This window comes from Panthera onca, chromosome X, assembly GCF_046562875.1.
Source record: "Panthera onca isolate mPanOnc1 chromosome X, mPanOnc1 haplotype 2, whole genome shotgun sequence".
Taxonomy (NCBI): domain Eukaryota; kingdom Metazoa; phylum Chordata; class Mammalia; order Carnivora; family Felidae; genus Panthera; species Panthera onca.
This window is the reverse complement of record NC_138357.1, coordinates 121,966,869-121,982,354: the sequence shown is the minus strand read 5'-3', so window position 1 is coordinate 121,982,354 and position 15,486 is coordinate 121,966,869. Positions and strand designations below refer to the sequence as shown.

Below are 15,486 nucleotides of genomic sequence, written 5' to 3'. Positions count from 1 at the left end.
CCTATGTATGTCTTTTGGGTATTGATTTGTAAAAACTCTTTATATCTATAAAAACTCTTTATATCAGCTCTTTATCTGCTGTTTTATCTCATTTGTTTTGTGTATGGTAGGTTTTCTGCAGGTCAGAAATTTTCAGTTTTTATATAATGTATTTTGCAGTGAGATGTCCTGTATTCAAATTCTATTGATCCCGGGGCTATTCCACACTCAATTATCTATCTTTGCTTTATTTTGTATATCTCTAAGTTGTGCTGGGACTTGAACCTAGGTCTACCTGACTCTGAAGCTCATGATCTTTTTACTATGAAGCAAAGTACTTTATTTTTTAAAATTTGTTTTAATACGAAATTTATTGTCAAATTGGTTTCCATACAACACCCAGTGCTCATCCCAACAGGTGCCTTCCTCAATGCCCATCACCCACCCTCTCCTCCCTTCCACCCCCATCAACCCTCAGTTTATTCTCAGTTTTTAAGAGTCTCATATGGTTTGGCTCCCTCCCTCTCTAACTTTTTTTTCCTTCCCCTCCCCCATGGTCTTCTGTTAAGTTTCTCAGGATCCACATAAGAGTGAAAACATATAGTATCTGTCTTTCTCTGTATGACATATTTCACTTAGCATCACACTCTCCAGTTCCATCCACGTTGCTACAAAAGGCCATATTTCATTCTTTCTCATTGCCACGTAGTATTCCATTGTGTATATAAACCACAATTTCTTTATCCATTCATCAGGTGATGGAAATTTAGGCTCTTTCCATAATTTGGCTACTGTTGAAAGTGCTGCTATAAACATTAGGGTACGTGTGCCCCTATGCATCAGCACTTCTGTATCCCTTGGGTAAATTCCTAGCAGTGCTATTGCTGGGTCATAGGGTAGATCTATTTTTCATTTTTTGAGGAACCTCCACACTGCTTTCCAGAGTGGCTGCACCAGTTTGCATTCCCACCACAGTGCAAGAGGGTTCCCATTTCTCCACATCCTCGCCAACATCTATAGTCTCCTGATTTGTTCATTTTAGCCACTTTGACTGGCGTGAGGTGGTATCTCAGTGTGGTTTTGATTTATATTTCCCTGATGAGGAGCGACGTTGAGCATCTTTTCCTGTGCCTGTTGGCCATATGGATGTCTTCTTTAGAGAAGTGTCTATTCATGTTTTCTGCCCATTTGTTCACTGGATTGTTTGTTTTTTGGGTGTGGAGTTTGGTGAGCTCTTTATAGATTTTGGATACTAGCCCTTTGTCCGATGTCATTTGCGCATAAATTTTCCCATTCTGTTGGTTGCCTTTTAGTTTTGTTGATTGTTTCCTTTGCAGTGCAGAAGCTTCTTATCTTCATGAGGTCTCAATAGTTCATTTATGCTTTTAATTCCCTTGCCTGTGGAGATGTGTCAAGTTAAGAAATTGCTGCAGCTGAGGTCAGAGAGGTTTTTTTCCTGCTTTCTCCTCTAGGGTTTTGATGGTTTCCTGTGTCACATTCAGGTTCTTTATCCATTTTGAGTTTATTTTTGTGAATGGCGTAAGAAAGTGGTCTAGTTTTATCCTTCTGTATGTTGCTGTCCAGTTCTCCCAGCACCATTTGTTAAAGAGACTGTCTTTTTTCCATTGGATATTCTTTCCTGCTTTGTCAAAGATTAGTTGGCCATACTTTTGTGGGTCCAATTCTGGAGTCTCTATTCTATTCCATTGGTCTATGTGTCTGTTTTTGTGCCAATACCATGCTGTCTTGATGATTACAGCTTTGTAGTAGAGGCTAAAGTCTGGGATTGTGATGCCTCCCGCTTTGGTCTTCTTCTTCAATATTACTTTGGCTATTTGGGGTCTTTTGTGGTTCCATAAAAATTTTAGAATTGCTTGTTCTAGTGAAGCAAAGTACTGTAAATCCTACAGATTATAGTCTGTCTCAGCCCATTGGCACGCACAGTCATCATTCTAAGGGAATCATACCTGAAGTCAGAGAGAAGACTGGCTTTTTTTTTAAATTAAAGTTTATTTAATTGAGAAAGGTGGAAGCAGAGAGAGAGGGAAGCAGAAGATCTGAAGCAGGCTCTGTGCTCACAGCAGAGAGCCCAATGTGGGACTCAAACTCACAAACTGCAAGATCATGACCTGAGTCAAAGTCAGATGTTTAACCAACTGAGCCACCCAGGAGTCCCAAGAAGACTGGCTTTCTTAATTATGAGTACTTCCAATCTTTGTAAAAATGTGGCACCCTATGCCTTCATCTGTAGGTTATGAATGTGGGTCATCTTTCTAAGAGAGATCATACCTAAAGCACTGAAAAAAAACTGGCTTTATTTGGTTTATGAAAAGGTTGTACTCATACTTCCAATATTTTACAAAAATGTGCCTCCTCTATGATTTCATATGTTGGGTATGTATAGATATGTTGTAGGTCCAAGTTGATCTCCCAAGATCAAATCATATCTCCGTTTTGATTATCTCTGCCAAAATAATTTCTTTTAGTTCATGAAATCGTCCAATGCCATTATCAATTGAGCCCCCAAATGTTATCAACAATTTATATTATTATTAACATAAAAATTTAAGAACCGTGGACAATCAGCTTAGCGTGGGCTTGTCTTTCCCTCTATGGCTATATAAGGGTGGGCGTTTCATGTTTTTAAACCTACATGAAATTAGAATTTTACAGTGCATGCCAAACAAAATCAGCCTTTTCCTCAATCCCATTTCCATTTCAGACTGTGATTTTGCTTTGGCTTACGTTTTAATAAAGTTGGCGTTTTTACCTCTCTGCATCTGGAAATTCCCAATTGGCTTTGTCACATTGTCAACTGAAATAGTAATTCAGTTGGACTGAATTTGCTTTGAGGAATAAACCACCCCTTTTTACATTTTTCTCCCTTATGATTTCTTGATTTGCAATATATGCCATGAAATATATACATGTATGTATATATTTATCTACACGTGTGTGTGTGTGTGTGTGTATGTGTGTGTGTGTGCACACCCACACAAACTGAACTTTAAAAAGGACAAGAGTTGCATGCATGGCTCAGTTTACTGTTAATTTGATTTCTTCATTTAGGGCAGTCCCAAGGAGTAGGAAGCTGAATAAAAATAAACTCAAAAGAGAAGACAAACAATAAATACATATGCAGATTGTTGAAAATGCAATTGTGTCCATCCCTTTATTGCTTTTGGAAAATAAGCGGTATTTTTAACGTGTTCAGTATTTAATTTTATGAAGAACATATTCTGATACAGCAATGAGTACAGGTAAATCCACTAGATATCCTACGCCATTGTAACTCTTAAATGTTTGAAATAATGTGACAGCAATCAAAGATGTCTATAGGGGTCCTGCCTTTTCACCACCTTGGAAAGTAAACAGGAATGTAACCTACAGGCCAAGAATGGCCACCCTGCTGATAGAACTTTCTTATTTTGTTTGAGGATAAGAGCTGGCTAGGATGACCAACCCTCCCCAGAACTGGGGAGTGTCCCAAGATGTGGGACTTCCAGTGCCCAGAAAAGTCCTGGGAAACCATGATGAGTTGGTCAGCCTAGAGCAGGGAAACCTGTCACGGGTGTTGCAAACTGCGCCCATCTGGGTTTGATATTGAAACACATGACTGTCCTTCATGTGCCCAAAACTGAGATCATCCCTGGAAATGCTCGTGGTATCTAAATGGAAGAAAAAAATTCTGAAGCCAAAATAAAACCTTAAATGTTTTAAAAGTGTAAAATGAGTGCGGTTTGGAGCTTAATATCTCCAGAGTAGTCAGGATATTGATATAAACACGATATACTCTAAAACAAATTCAGGTAAAGAAAATCAATCCTCCCTAAGCTATATGTCAAGTCCTAGGTGCACATAAACTTCGTGTGTTGCTATGAGGGGAAAAGGGACATTTACAGTATGGGCGCAAGTGTGATATTAGGTCCAGAAAAGAATTTAGAAATTAGCTTCCTTTATCGTTACAGCACTGAATTCTCCAAGATAATGCAGTGTCCATTTTATGTGAAAAAGTCCACAGAATTAGGGGGCACAGCTAAATGAATCTGGTGTGAAGCAAAGACCTCCGAAAAGGAGATACAGTGGCCCGTTCATTGAACAACACGAGGGTTAGGGGTACAGACCCCCTGGTGCGGTCAAAAATCTGTATATAACTCTTGATTCTCCAAAACATGAACTACTAATAGACTACTGTTGACCAGAAGCTCTACCAATAACAAACAGCTGATTAACACACACTTTGGACGTTATATGTATTACATGCAGTATTCTTACAATCAAGTAAGCTAGAGAAACAAGAACGTTATGAAGAAAATCATAAGGAGAATACATTTACAATACTGTTCGGCATTTATTGAACAAAGCATCCGTGTATAAGTGGATCCACACGGTTGAAGCCTGTGCTGTTCAATGGTCAACTGCGTTTACACGCATAGATTAAATGTTACAAATGTTAAAAACAACTAGACAACTCTCTTCTCTCTCCTTCATAACCGGTCATTTCATAGCAGGTGTTCTGGTGTCGAGACTCTTCTGTAGCGACTCTCCAAGGACTCACAGGGGTTGGCGGGCCTTGGACTTCTACTCGTTTCTGACCGCAATTCCTGCTCCTGATGAATCAGTTCAGTGTTTGGACCACTTCGCCCTTCGGAGCTTATCCCTTTTGGTGGCTCTGGGGTTGCTCAGATCTCTCTTTCAGGAGAATTTCCAGCTAGGAATGTGGTTAGCAGACACAACGCTATGCCAACGCTACCCTGCCTCAAGGCTGCTCCCGACCAAGAACTGAGCACGGAAGGGGACTAGATCCAGGCCCCTGTCTGATTCTCTAACGGGCAAGCTCTGCTCAGAGGTTCCCCATCAGCCAGGCCATAATGGGCCTAGAGCTGCACTGCAGGCTAGGAGGCTCCTGTCCCAATCTTCCTTCCTTGTCTCCCCTCACAGGTATTAGAGTTGAATCATGGATTAAGGGCTCTTCCTGCCTACTCCCGCTCTCTCTCGCCCTTAACTTTCATTGGCCTTTTCTCCATCTGTGTATCTGCTTCTCAGGGGTCCTGAATGGACATAGTTCTTATGGCCTTACACTAGATGCCACTCAAAGTACCAATGACACGAGGCTCTGGGTGTAGCAGCTTTTTGGTGAAGGTTGGAGGCAAAGGATGCCATTTACTTTATAGCATACAAATGTCAAATTGAATCTTTAGCATCTTTCTCCTTAAAACCTTTTTTTTTCACACTCTTGTGTTAGAATTTCCCATAAACTCTTTTTCCACAGGCTCCAACCTCTTGCCCCATCTCTCACATTCCCAGTCTTGCCCCATTTCTTTGATCTCTACTGTGCACTCAGTATTTGCTGTGCCCCCTAGATCTTCATTAACATCCACCTTTACAGACCAGGTCATTGGAATATCACCTGCGACCACGTAATTCGTTATTATTTTTCTTCCTGAGAAGAACTGTCGGGCCAAGGCAAAGGTAACATTTTTTTTCAAGCCCACTCTGCAAATATTCTCATATTTACAGATAAAAAAGAGGTATCTTGGGGTGCTTGGGTGGCTCAGTTGGTTGAACGTCCAACTCTTGATTTTGGCTCAGGTCATGATCCCAGGGTCGTGCAATCGAGCCCCCCGTCGGGCTCCGTGCAGAGCGTGGAGCCTGCTTAGGATTCTGTCTCTTTCTCCCTCTGCCCCTCTCCCCCACTTGCATTCACTCTCTGTCTCTAAAATTAAAAAAAAAAGAGAGAAGGAGAGAGATCTCCATAATTTTACCCAACCAAAAGAGTATTTCTTTACCCCTATGAAGACATGAGGAAAAAGGGAAGGGAAAAAAGCTAAATTAGGTGGTACTGTGTAATGATTTTATACATTTGGGATTTACTCTAGAATATTCTTATTTGCCATAAAACCACCTTTAGGTGTCTACGGATAGTCACCAAATGTAATAATGCAGAATGTGGAAGAGATTAATAGCCGTTTGCTAAACCCGTTTTCCTCGTTTCTTGGGTAGTTCTGTATGACTACATGACTGAATTGTGGCCAATGAAACGTGGGCCGGAAGTGATGTGTATACCACACACCCCCAGGTCTGGCTCATAAAATTCCCAGTTTATGGACCCTTCATGTAATCCTACATGACGGAAGGATCCTGGGTCTGTGAAGTTAGGCATGGAGAAAGCATCCTATCTATCAAGAATTTTGCCAGTTTCTGAATGGGTGGCTGGTTTCCTCATTAAGTTTTAAGAGTTCTTTACACGTTCTGGATACGAGTCCTTTATCAGACATATGATTTGTAAATATTTTATCCTACTCTGTGCTTGTCTTTTGATTCCCCAACTGTGACTTTCAAAGAACAGATTTATTTTTATTTTGATAAAGTCCATATTATCAATGCGTCCTTTTATAGATCATATTTTGGTGTTGTATTTAAGTAGTCTTTGCCTAATCCAAGATGAAAAGTTTCTCTTATGCTTTCTTACAGAAGTTTTACGGTTTTAGGCTTTACATTTGATTACAGATCATATATGTTGTATATGTGATATGAGGTATAGATCAAAGTTTCATTTTTCTTTTCTTTTTTTTTTTGAGTATGGACATCCAATTGTTCCATCACCATTTTTTTTTTTTAATGTTTATTTACTTTGGAGAGATAGGGAAGAGCATGAGCAGGGGAGGGGCAGAGAGAGAGACACAGAATCCACAGCAGGCTCCAGGCTCTGAGCTGCCAGCACAGGGCCCGACGTGGGGCTCGACGTGGGGCTCGAACTCACCAACCGTGAGATCATGACCTGAGCCGAAGCCAGACGCTCAACGGACTGAGCCACCCAGGCGCCCCTCCATCACCATTTTTTGAGACTATGATTTGTCTATTTTTTTCCACCTATGTCAAAATTCAGTTGTCCATATATATCTGGGTCTATTGCTGGATTCTCTATCCTATTCCATTGATATATTTATCTATATTTATGTCAATATCACACTATCTCGATTATAGCAGCTTAATTATAAGTCTTGAAATTAGGTAGTGTTAGCCTACCTTTGCTCTACTTTTTAAATGTTGTTTTGATTATTATAGGTTCTATGCATTTCCATATGAATTTTAGAATCAGTTTGTCATCTATAAAAAAACATGCTAAGATTTTTGATTAGGATTGCATTGAATCTATTAGCCAACTTGTGGGAAATGACATCTTAACAATATTGATTGAGACTTCTGGTACTAGAATAAGGCATATCTGACTATTTATGTGGGTAATTATTTAATTTCTCTCAGGAATGTTTTATAGCTGTAACTGTAAGTTTCTTTTATATATCTTTTCCAACTTATCCCTAAGCATGTCTTACTTTCATGCTATTGTAAATGATATTTTAATTTCAATTTCCTATCGTTCCATGCCAGTTATGAAAGTACAATTATTTTTGTGTATTGATCTTGTTTCTTGCAGTTTTGCTAAACTCATTTATTTAGCTCCAGCAGCTTTTTTTATATGTAGATCCATCCGATTTTTCACATGGGCTATGATGTCATCTGTGAATATAGACAGCTTTACTTTTTTCTTTCCAATCTTTCTTTCTTTTATTTAAGTAATTTCTCCGGTTAGAATCTCTAGAACAATGTTAAATAGAGGTGATGAAATAGACATGTTGATCTTGGTTCTGATTTTAGAGAGAAAGCCTCAGTCTTTCACCAGAAGGATGATGTTAGCTGTGGGTTCTTCATAGATGCCCTTTATCAGGTTGAGGAACTTCTCTCCTATTCCTATTTGCTGAGAGGCTTTGTCGGGAATGGACATTGGATTTTGACAAATCTGTGTCTATTACGATTAGCATATAGCTTTTTTACTTCTTTTGTTAGTTTGCTAATATAGTGAATTAGATTGGCTGATGCATTCCTGAGATTAACCCCACATGATCACAACGTGTTATCCTTTTTCATATATTGTTGGATTGGACTCACTCAGATTTTATTTAGAATTTATCTGAGAAGCACTGGTCTAGCACACATTAAATATTAAAATTTTTTTTAAATGTTAGCGACCCCTCCCATCAAGTGTACATACCTCTTCTATAATTGTTATTTCTCTGGAATATGATGAACAGAAGTCCAAAAAAAATATGCCCAGTAGTGCATTTAAGCACCTGGGTAAATTTAACTAACCTGTGAAGAGTTGTCATAGGAATTTAGATTACATTTAAACTTGGGGCACCTGGGTGGCTCAGATGGTTAAGCATCTGACTTCGGCTCAAGTTCGTGAGTTTGAGCCCCACGTCGGGCTCTGTGCTGACAGCTTGGAGCCTGGAGCCTGCTTGGGATCCTGTGTCTCCCTCTCTCTCTGCCCCTCCCCCAATCGCTCTCTCTCTCTCTCTCTCTCTCTCTCAAAAATAAATAAACATTAAAAAAATTGTTTTTAAATAAATTACATTTAAACTTAAGTTGAACTTCTATTTCTCAGCTACATGAGAATAACGAGCACATGTCCCTTGTCGTTTGTAACAAAGGGTTTACCTGCAATCTCAAATTTCTTCCTGGCTTTCTATTTCCAGTTTCTATATACTGCCTTTCAAAACCATGGCTAATGGGGTGCCTTTACATCCCCACAGAATAGTAGGGTCAGGCTTCCGGTAGAGAGAACTGGGGCACCCATCCAAACCCATTATGTTCTGTTAAACCTCACACTTGAGATCCATTCACCCTCGAGCACACAATATGTCCAATTCACATTCTACGTAAGCAGGGCTGTTACACAGATTGACACAATTCCAATGGTTGTAATCCTCTACCTCACTCTTACACATCACGCAAAACCGGGAACAACCAGATGCAAGGGTAGACAATCGGTCTTCAGATCGAGTCCCTTATGTCATCACCTTCCAACATTTTCTTGGTCGGTGTCATGGGCTGCTCAACACAGCCTTTCAAGCTGCCCAAGCCAAAAGGACAAACAGCCCTCTCTGTTACCAACCACAGACTGTTTACGGAAGAGCTAGACAGACCCCTGGGCAGTAGCTATTAGGAGGCCTGGGAGAAGGGAGACAGCAAAAGAACCAGCAAATGTTTGTGGGGACAGGTGGGGCTGTCTGCTGTCCCATTATGTATGATGTGATAAAATCTGAAAATCTCTGCATAGAAAACAAGGTTTAAGCTCAGCCCATTTACGTCTAAGGACCTTGAACGTTTACAGTTACATGTGATAGCAGGCTGAAGCATTCAGGGTGTGAGAGAATTTAATCTCAGTGGTCTCAAGTACCCGTAGGACAGGCTTGGTTGGTATCCCAGTTTGTCTTCTGACCGTCTTCTGAACGAGCCCACTGGGGGTTCAAAAGAGTCTATAATTTAATCTAATGATCTGTAATCAACTTTAGACATGGTTGAGTGTAAATACGTTTTTAAAATGAACCATGGCCCTAATGTTTGCTTAATTCTCTTTTTCCACCTCTTGGTCTCTATTTGCTATTACTATATTCTAGGCAAAGATGAGATGGTAAATTACTCGAAGTTTTGCTGAGTGGGACATATGGCTAAGAAAGCTCTGAGCTATTTTTCGTGGGCAAACATTTCTAAATTTATGTCGTTTTTGGCATTCGGTGAAAATGAAGCATTCTTTCCTCCATTTCTTATGACCAACATAATTTGAATGCATATTCTTTCATTCAACTTTTCTTTTTGAATGCTATCTCGGTGCCCAATGCAAAGTTTCTGTTTTTAAGATAGTGAGGCCCCTGTTTGCAGAGATAATCTCTTATACTTATTTTTTAGATGTCAGTATACCTAAGACAGTACAAGGCATACTATAAAATGTTCATAAATACTTCTAAAGAATTTGAGAAGTCGTGTATTTAGAGCAACACTTTTTGTGGCTTGGTCCAATGGTTTCCTTAACTCCTTCTTATTTTCTGTGATTTTTATCATAGACAAATCCTGCTTTCACTCTGGCAAGAAGCAGGTTTTCTTTTAAATAAGCAAATCAATACCGAAATAAATACACATTTTTAATAAATGTATATATTAGATATTTCTATATTTCTGTATTTGTGTATTGATGTATTTATTTCCTTCTGAAAACATATTTGGCCATAGTCAGCAAAGAAGGTCATTGCCAGAGACTCCCCCTCTGCGCGTTGAACATGACCTTGGCAAGACTTTCTCAGCGATGCCCTCCCAGGAAGGAGGAAGCACAGAGCGGCAGAAATGCTGGGCCGACACTACTAATGATGACGCCCCTTGGACTTGAAAGGCAGGCTGAACCGTGAGAACACATATCCTCAACCAGAACAGTCTGGCTATGAAAAGCCGTAGAATGGCCTGCAGCCCTTCCTCGGCAAAGGAGGTTTGAAACGGAGGATTTCAGGACAAGTAACCCGGACACCTTGTCCAGTGCCTCAGGCCAGGGTTTAAAACACCCCTGGTGTGTAAAGTGTGAATGTTTGGAAGGTCAAAAGGCTCACATTTAAATTTCATTGCAAAGAAAGCACTCAGAAGCCACAGGCAAATTTCATGTTTAGGTGGCAGGATTATCTGGGCCTCTGCTTCTCTCCAGTCCATAGTTAATCAAGTGCAAAGAGAAGTAATACCCTGCCCGTATTCACCCAAACACTGCCCCTCTCTTTGCATTATTTATTATCATTCGAAGCAACACGATGCCGCCAATCTTCCCGCTCTATACAGCCTGACCAGTTCCCTGGGAAATACCGCTAGGGCCCAAGACAGCAGAGGGTAAAGCAGATATAGGCATGCTTGCTAGAAACTCAAAGTGGGAAGGAAAGCCGAGAAGCATCTGCTGGAATTGCTGGAGGGAGACACCAAATACAATGACAAAAAGAATGACAGGCGCCAGGAAGAACAATTCAGGTTGAAAAGGAAGAATAATGTCAGAGATTCCCAGGAGGAACAGAGCTGGCGTCACCATCACCGGTCAGGAGGAAAGAGAAAAGAATGCTTAAAGTCTTCAGAGAAAACAGAACTCGGGTCGACCTGGGACTCAAGTCCCTCAGCCCGTCCACATCTCAACAAACCCCTTTGTGCTCCATCCCAGGGAGTTAGGCTGGAACATTCTGATGTCTAAGAGTCTAGGAATTGAAGTATATGCATGTATATTTTTAATGACATCGGCGCTTTATCCAAACTCTAAATTTAACATGGCATCCTTTAAAGCCACTGGAATATTCTGATGTCCAAGAGTCTAGGAACCGAAGTATATACATGTATATTTTTAACGACATCGGTGCTTTATCCAAACTCTAAATTTAACACGGCATTGTTTAACGTCACACCCCTTGTGTTTCATTTCACTAGTTTCTTTATGAAAAAAAAAATTCGTTTGGAAACCAACTAGTAAGCATAAAATAAAATGAATGTGGTGAGAGTTGCCAGTATGTGTCAAGAGGGGGTGAAAGGGATTGTCTGATTTGTTAACACCTCATTTTGGGATCAGCCCCTCCATAAATACTCTTCTCACACCTCAGAAAGAACAGGAACAGAATATATTTAAGCTGGGCTTACTGGATGAGTCCAAAGCCTCGTCAGGAGATCTGAAACCTCGAAACCGTAAGTTCTCAGTATGTGAGTACAGTGACATTTACATTTATCCCAACCCTGTAGTCTGTTATTTGAAGAAACCACATTCTTATCTCTCCTTGGTTTTCCTTGTTTGTTTTGTTTTGTTTTGTTTCAATTTATTGAATTTTCTTAACATCTGGCAAATGTCTGTAACGGTAGAAGGGAGAGGGAAGGAGATGGAACAGGAAGAAGGAAATAAACTTGGGATGGGGGGGGGGAGTCCCAGAAATACTTTCCATGCAAGTTTCCATACCGAGGCAATGGTAATGAGAATTTGCTACATGCCAGGCATTGGGTGAGGCATACAAGGCACCATGCTAGATGGACATCAAAGAGAGAGCAAAGAAACACAACAGCTTGGCAGCCACACTGACTTAAAAACCCATTTGCACAGGCTTGAGAGAGCCTGTTGTCTCCCAGGGAGGCTTTGGCATGGCCAGAAGAAAACATCAAAGACACTCCAGATTTCAAATCCCTTCCAAGGGCGTGATCAGCAGGACAGGAAATGGGAAAGTCATCCTGAAAGGAATCTGGAAGGGAAGGGGCTTAGGCAAGGACACCCCTGGTCCTGCACATGAGCTCTCACTCCACGTACATCCAACAGACATGATATGGCGAACAGCTTGGCACCCAGTCAGTAGCAAGTCTTGCCCCAGCCGCCCCCCGACCAAGAAACTGCGGGGAATAAGGCAGCACGAGAAAAGATAATTCAATAAGAGTGTTTTGTCATCGTCACGGTCGACTTAATATTTTGAAAGGATCCCATGGTACGAGAAAGCCTGCCTTCTAAAACAACAGAACAGTAAACAAACATTCAAAGATAGAAGCCCAAAGGGATGGGAGAAGACCAAACTTAACCAACAGAAAATGAACGAGTAGGATTTGCCCGAAATAATATCTAGTATGCTCGACTAAAACTCCTGGTAACGCGGCAGGGTCGATTCATGCTTATAGTACCTCAGTATGCCCGAGGAACCAAAGCTTGCCAACAAACACAAGGAAAGGCCTTTCATTCCACATCGCTGGGAAATAACGACAGACTACGAAATGTGCCATGTGCAGAGTCCAAACGAGATCGAAATTTCACATGCGACCTTGTCACTAAAGTTGGATGGCAAAAATGAACTCGGCCAAGCTTTTTTACAAAACAGAAAGTTCCTACAAAAGCAAGGGGTAGGAGCCTCCTTGAAGAGATAGGAACGTTCAAGCAAATGTATAAGATACACGGATGTATATTGATTGCATTATTGTGTGTATGTTGGCTAAATACTTTAAAAAACATTTATTTTAGGGGGAATAAAGCTGAGATTCACAGAAAACGCGGAATTTTTAGATGAGCCCCCAAGTCCAGTAATCCTTCCTTCTGCATGCCCAGTAAGCAAGGACCCACGCATGCCGTCCGGAGGCCCTGTAGCCTAATGGTCAAGCTGGGAGTTTCTAGAGTGAGAATCTTCAGGCCTTAGATACCAGCTTTACTACTAATTATCAGTGAGACTTAGAAAAGTTCCTAATCCGGGGGCACAGTCGGCTAAGCATCCGACTCTTGATACCGGCTCAGGTCACGATCAAAGGATTCGTGGGATCGAGCCCTGTGTCGGGGTCTGCTCTGACAGCGTGGAGCTTGCTTGGGATTCTCTCTCTCCCTCTCTCTCTGCCCCTCCCCCACTTGCTCTCTCACTCTCTCTCTCTAAATCAATCAATCTTTTTTAAAAATTAAAAAAGAAGTTCCTAATCCAGAAAGCATGGGCATAATATTGGTACTTACTTTACATGGCTATTATGGGAACTGAGTGAGATAATAGATGTAAAGCATTAGACTGGATGCTAGCACATATTAGGAACTCAATAAACACTCTCTGTTAATACCACAAATCTATTATAAGCTCTGCAAACCATATCCCTTGGGAGTGTCCACAGCAACCAACAGAGCAGGGTAACCAGTAGTATTCAGCGGATGTCTCTTGCTCAATTTAGAAATTAGACTTCCATAACTTGTTTGATTTCCTAAACCCCACAATATAAACAGATATATAAAACGAAAAATTTCCCTTCTTTTTTCCATGTGGTTATTTCCACCCGCTACTAAACAAGTGCATTGTTTTCAGTGTACTTAATTTTCTGTTGAATTTCGTCTTAGAACAGAGTAAATGCCTATTCCTTGTCATCAGCGTTAAATCCCATAAAATAATTCTAGACGTCAGCACCATATTAGTACCTTAGGACAAGGTTCCTCAAGATTTCTCCAAGGGGCAGATTCTCCGGTGTGAAGAGGTCCTCCTATTGGAAAAAAAAAAAAAAAGAATTCTATGTTAATTTGAAAAATGTGAATTAAACAATGTCAACCAGGCATGCAAGATTTATCAGAGCTTTAAATGTGCTAATATGTGCGATGGCTCTCCAGATGAATATAAAATGCCAAGCTGTCCCAAACCATTTGTCCACAGAAGTTCATTTTTCATGGAATTACCTCTTTCACAGCACTATGACCCTCAGACAGAACTAGTGCTCTATGATCCGCACTTTGGGATACCCTATCTTAGAGGGATGGCCTGAAATCTGCTGACTTTATCCTGGAATGTGGGGTCACAATCCCATGAGAACACAATCATTTTTCTACACAGAAGGGCTGCATGGAAAGCCACAGTGGCTATACAATGTCAGTGCTGAGCCCTAGGGTCGATCCTGATGATTTTGCTGGTCGGGTAGGTGTCTCCTTTTCCTTACGCCACCGCCTCCTGCCTCTAGAAGGTCAGAAAAGCCCAATTCTTCAAAAGATGAATGTAGGACTATTTTCAGCCGAGGCTGTCACTTGTTTTAGAAATGTGTTACGCTAAACGCGTCATCAGTGAATACAACGAAAGGTAACACAATCTACATTTCTATTGTACTTGCCAGTTATTTAAGCCTGCCCTCCAATTTTGTCTCTTGATCAGCACTTCCCAAACTTTAGGGTCATAATAATGACCCACGGAATTTGAGATACACAGTGATTCTCGGGTTCCACCAACCCACGTATTTTGAAATGCTTCCCTGGTGAGGCTAATGATCAAGCATCCCTGGGAAATTCAAACTTGCCTGCCCCTAAACCTCTTGTTTTTTAAACCTCTGACACATTTGGAGAGTCAGTTCTCTGCGGGGAACCAGGGCTCTACACCTCAAGTTCATCTACCGACAGCGCTAGAGATAGAACTGCAAGGCGGCTCCTCTAACATTAAGCCCCAGGCTTCTCTCCGGGATCAGTTAATGTTGGCCACAAGGTACTGACCAGCACGATGCCCTACACAGTGGTGAAGCCCAAATACATACTGAATGAGGAAGGAAGGAATGTCATAGTAGTCTCCAAAAATAAATAACTTTCTTTGAAAACTGGTAGAATTGAGAGCAGGAAATTTGTCCCCAAAGCCCCAATGTGGTTTGATCAAGAGGCTCTTCTTTAGATCATCCTACTCCACCTTTCAGTATTTTCTAGGATGTAAAATAGCTCCTTAGGCTTTCTGTTCATGACACGAAAGACGTTCCCAAGGTTCACCAAGCAGTTTTCTGACTGGTGATGTGGTTGCCCTATATGGTATTTCTGTTTCTATCTGGTCACCCACCACCTTGAGCCTGGGTCTGTTTAGAATGAGCGTCTACAAGGGCTGTCCTTCCGAGTGGAAAATGTATTGCCCCTTGCTAAAAAGGAGAAGACTCATAACTGGCTTTTGGGTGCTGGACACTTCATGCTAGAGGAAAGAAGCAATCTTAACACAGGTTATGGGACTACATCATTCGGTCAACCTTGGGAATCTTTTATTTGGAGAATTAGCAAAAATAGTAGAAGTAATTGAGAAGTCAAAAAGGATTAAAAGGAAACTTCTGGAGCTAATTTTGTTACATGATTCCCACAAGACACCCCTCAGGAACTAAGATGCAATTTCTTTTTAACAGCTCTTCTTTTCTTTTGGAGATATTTGTAGA

The 15,486-nt window shown here is 40.9% G+C and overlaps 1 protein-coding gene across 1 annotated transcript in view; it reads right to left on the bottom strand.

Annotated features, from left to right (window-relative positions):
- The window catches only part of MID1 (midline 1), a 581,622-nt gene that overhangs the window by 381,007 nt on the left and 185,129 nt on the right, over nt 1–15,486 (bottom strand). Inside the window, exon 4 of the mRNA XM_081793388.1 lies at nt 13,745–13,806. The gene's annotated coding sequence lies outside the window, so the exon portion shown is untranslated. The remainder of the gene's footprint in view (nt 1–13,744; nt 13,807–15,486) is intronic.